The 5,099-nt window shown below is 37.4% G+C and overlaps 1 long non-coding RNA gene across 1 annotated transcript; it reads left to right on the top strand.

Annotated features, from left to right (window-relative positions):
- Window positions 1-1,153: 1,153 nt before the first annotated feature.
- Window positions 1,154-3,815, top strand: LOC102384091. The gene is made up of 3 exons (XR_001357608.1): window positions 1,154-1,215; window positions 2,849-2,945; window positions 3,743-3,815. It is a non-coding gene; the product is annotated as an uncharacterized LOC102384091 (long non-coding RNA).
- Window positions 3,816-5,099: the final 1,284 nt, after the last annotated feature.

Below are 5,099 nucleotides of genomic sequence, written 5' to 3'. Positions count from 1 at the left end.
TTACTGCGCATTTAGTTAGGTCTTTATTAAGCAAGTACTAAACTAAATGTGCAGTATCTAAGATGCATTAATGAACGTGTAGACACACCCAGTGTAGCCCAAAGGAAAATTGTCACATCTCTCCCAATATCGCTCTTCTCTTTTTACAGTGCAGAAAGCTATGAAATTAGGACCTATAGGCCTAGTTACTTCAGTTGCTCATGGGTGAAGGAAGCTAGACACCATTACTTGGAGCAGTTATAAGGAGGAAAAATTAATATAACAGTATTTCTGTGTTCTAAGTCTTTACTGTCTAACTTGTTTCTAATATATAAGGGTTCTCCTCATTTTTATGACCCTTGTTCTTTTTGAGTAAGTGGCCTTGGAAAAGAGAATATACAGGGTGCTTTCTGAAAAATAAACTGACCTCCTTTACCCAAAAGGGCTTTTTTTTCTTCCTAAAGAGACTGTGTCCTAGGGCTCAGGAACTGAATCCTATCTCAGGGGCCTCTTTTTAATTTATTTCAATTCTTTCATATCATTTTTCCTTCTTGAGTCAATTCTTTATAACCCTGAACAGGTGTATAATATTGATAGTCTGCCTGATTGTTTAAAAGGAAAAATGCAAACACCTTTGTGGCAGAAGGTTTGAAACAGCAATTGCGGAGATCCCTTCAGGTAATGATTGCCTGCAAACTCAGGGAGCTGGACACAATGGTGTAGGAAGCCCTTTCCAGTCCTGTGTCCAATGTTTAAACCTTCTTTCCTATATTGCACATGTTTATCTAGAAAGTCAAAGCCTCTTCTATGTGTGCAATCTGTGTTCTACAGCAAAAAAAAAATCTAAAAGAAGGGTAGAAACAAATGTTGATAAACTTCTAAAGGATGTTCCCAATACAATAACCCTGCCCAGATCAGCAAGGAATTCATCCCCAGCAGTAACACAAGGTGAGATCTCCAGTAGTAACACAAGGTGAGATCCTCCTTTCATGGATTTCACTCTGCCTGAGCAGAATGATAAGTACAACACACGGCTCCAAAGCTCACCTACCCTGGTATTTGGTTCTAGGTTGTGCAACAGGGGAGGAGCTCTTGGCTGAACAGACAAGTAGAGCATCATTCCCTCTTCCCCCATGGATATTCCAGCCCCACTAGAAATTGCTAAGAACATGGCTCCAGTAAAATGTCCACCAATGACCAGAGATACTGCAGAAACATATGGCTTCTTTATGAATGGTCAGTATCTCCATTTTGCACCTAGACATCTACTATGTGCTTTGTTTGTTACTATGTAGTTTGTTTATTACCTGCTTCCTGTTCTGCTGAGAGAAAGTCCCTCCTTGAATGTGGTGGTCTCTAAGACTTCTCTCTGACCTCTCCAGGGAACTTCCAGAGAAGGAAGTGGTTCTTCCCCAATAAAATAACAAGCCAAAGGCCAACGCCTTCTTCAGAAAACACTCCCAGTGACTTCAGTAAGACAGTCACTGAAGTAAAGATTCAGGATTTGGACCTATAAAGTTTAATTTGAAAAACAAACCAAGACTTGAATAAGATTTTGAAACCCTCTCAGAGGCCTAGGCTCATCTTACATAAATGTAACAATTCTATGACTAAACTCTAATATTTAATCAAAAGAAATCTTAATAGCTTCTTTGTCTTCATAAATATATATAAACATGGGTATTTTGTTCCTTACCCAGTAAATTTAATTTGGATCCAATTCAGCAAAGAATGTAAGCACATATTTAACTTAAGCTTGTGCTGAAATTCTTTCCTGAATTAGATCCAAGGTGCTGAGTACTCAGCTATTTGAAAAGACATTCTAGCATTGTAAAGAAAAATCCAACCAAACATATAATGCAGTTTATAGGATGTTCTGATATAGATCTAAGAATCTTTAAGTACTCTTTCAAATACTAAATAATCTCTTCTCCCAACTTTGGACATATTATTGTACCTAGTTCAGTTTATTGCACCTAGTTCTTAAAATGTTAAGTTTCTTCCAAATAGAAGCTCATTTAATTTTGAACTCTAACTTAATTAGTTTTCCAAAACATTGCTCTGGATTTTGCAAGTAAATACTCAGTTTGAAATTATAACAATGGGAAACCGACAAAACAAATGTACTGCAGTGATAGTGAAAGGCTAAAATGAAGTCATTGACTTCTAAGTCAAAGTTTAATACCATAGAAACTGTATATTAGACCACTGTGGCCATGAACAAGAAAATACATAAACTCCACCATCAGGGAAATGTTTGGATTTTGCTTCTGATATTCAGTGAAAATTTAGTGCTTTCAAGGTGCCTAATAAAGTCTACTCTCTCACAAATGTGAGACAATCAGACAGAGGAGAAGGTTACAGCTCTAAACTATCAACGTATATCATCATTCATGATCATCTGGCACGTATTTTTTGTTATTTATCAATGTGCTTTGTTTATTCAAGTAGATTTATTCTATCTGTTAAATGAACATGCCTGTTATTTCATTACCTAATTTTATGATGACGGTTTTTCTAACAACATTTTCTGAACAATATTTACATTACTCTTAAAAGTCAAAACAGACAATCTGGAAGTTATTTCACATGCCTAGATAATATTTCCTACCCTCTTTCATCCCACCTAAAATGCCATTTTGCCACTATGACAGAAATGCTCCTTTGTGACCTCACCATTACTTTTGAAAGGGCTTCATCATCCGAAACATGGCAGTGCATGTTTGGGAATATGGAAGAATTACAAGCTTTACATTGTAGACCTCATTAAGTCACTTTTCATACAACAGAAATGATCTGCTGGCAGAGTTTAGCACTAAATGATCAAATGTGTAGGAATTTGCAAAAACAAATCTCTTTCAACCTTCAGTTATGCACGGAGTTGCCAAAAAAAGAACCCACTCAGAAGAACACTGAACAATTTTCATAAAACACTGCCACCATCTATCAGAGGATCTTAGAAACTGGTAAGTGAACAGTTTATTTTTACCTGCCTACATAAAAGAAATATATTCAGCATGATGCTCTACATTTTCTCAGGCTTGTACAATCACAGTAGGGTTTTCTTTTATCAAAGGAAGTACAGATTTACCATCCTGTTTTATGCTACAGGCACTAGGTCACTGAGCAAACCTACTGACATTCTTGAAATATATTGAAAAGTGTAATGTAAAGAATTGCTAGGGAAAAACACTATAACGTTTGTTAATGCTTTACCCTTCCCCTCTAGAAAGCCAAGTGCAAATCTATCCTTAGGCTACAAGTGAAAATGAGGTTAGTGGTCTCATCACAGACTTCATCCTTTGTGCACATCACGAAGCTGTTGCACTCAACATGACTTGCAGCCTACATTTAAGAGTGGCTGGAGGCTAGAATAAAAAGGATGTTTTTAAAGGCCAGGATGTAGATATACCCAGAATGAGGAGGCAGGATAGATAGAAAACTTATAAAGTAGTAATTTATTCCCTCTGTACCTCAGACAGGCACTGTGTCCCTGTCTCTCCTGAAGAACAAAATTCACATTGCTTTTCTTTTTTAATCCTTTGAGCCACACATGGGCTCATAATCTGTTCTAATGGCAAATATTATAAACTATTTTGGATTATAGACATTACAGTAGATTTCCTTTCTAATTCTGCCTCTCAGCATTTAACTATTGCAAACATGAGGTCATATGATCTTTCTGCATCTGGACCTCTAATACAGTTTTGTTAGGAATTTGCCTGAGAATATCAGTGTTTTGTCTGCATTCTTTGTTTCACAGAAAATCACAGAAGAAGGATTCATATTCCAGTAGTTCAGAAGCCTATCTGTGGAGCAAGCTAATCAGTCCCCAAAGCTTACATTTTCATTACAGAAGTGACCATAACCATAAAAAAATAAAAAGAGTGAAAAATAAATCTGATGGAGTCTATTTTTCTATTTTCTTTGTTCCCCATTTTCATTACTGGGAAAACAGTCAACTACACTGAAAATACACATGTTCTTCTTAGACCTAGAGGCTACTCTGGAACAAGTGCACCTGATCTATTTAAATGGGTCTAATAAAAGATATCAGATTCACTGTATAAACATTGTCTGCCTGATCTTGAAAGCAGTCCTAGACCCAGCTTGTACCACCTTGAGGATGGACCACCTTGATGTAGGTACAAGCCAAGAAGTTGTGGTCAGTCAGTAGGTTATAGACAAAATTATAGGAACTGAATGAGTGACAAAACTTTATTTGGCCCCATCATTGCTCCTGAGCTGCTAGATGAGATTAAAAGGAAGGAAGACTTCCCTTGATTTCAGTTAGGCACCTAAATACTTTTGAGGATCTGGGTTATAGTGCATGGAAAACAAAACTGGGAAGCCTGCTGAGACTGTAGAGTGGGAGTCTGGGAGGAAGTGGTTAGGTAGGTGGCATTCGATAGGATGGTCTAGCTAGTAAAACAAACTAACCTTTTGAATATACTTTGAAAAACTAAATGTAAGTAGAAGGCATTCCTCACCTGCTTCTGAAGAATGGCAGAATTTCAGTACTCTAAGTCATGCTGAATCCCTCCATATACACAAGCAGTACCACTGACTTCAGAGCCAATCTGGAGAATAAAGTACAACTCACTGTACAGGTGAATTAGAACCTAGCCTAAACTATACATATTCAGCAGAAGATCTGACTTACTTACCTTCCAGGAGTTTCCTTTACTGTTAAAGAAATTACAGAAACACATACATCTAACACACTGTCTCTTGGTCTAGCTATTCATATGGGTTTTTCCCTGCAAGACTTCACTGTCTTTGTCTCTCATTTCCCTGCACTTCCCACTGATGTGCTCCTGGATGGAAGTTAGACACACCTGATCAAAAGCATAAACAGCTTTTTATTTCTATGAAGAAATCAAGTGCCTGTCATCACGTTGACTCAGTTAATGACTCAGCTAAGGAGTCCTACATCTTTATATAAAACCCTATAAACAACAGATTTTTTAAACACCGTCCCGAAAATACAAAAAAGTCTACTACAGTTTAACAACCCCTATGCCCACATCACATGGGCCAGCTCCACAGTCACTAAACAAAAGAGGGACCATGTGAAGACAGCTAGAGTTGTTGGAAAGCCCAAGCATTTATGAGGAGCT

The sequence above is a fragment of the Alligator sinensis genome, unplaced genomic scaffold (genome assembly GCF_000455745.1).
Source record: "Alligator sinensis unplaced genomic scaffold, ASM45574v1 scaffold240_1, whole genome shotgun sequence".
In the NCBI taxonomy this organism is placed as follows: Eukaryota; Metazoa; Chordata; order Crocodylia; family Alligatoridae; genus Alligator; species Alligator sinensis.
This window is presented reverse-complemented; position numbering and strand designations above follow the sequence as displayed.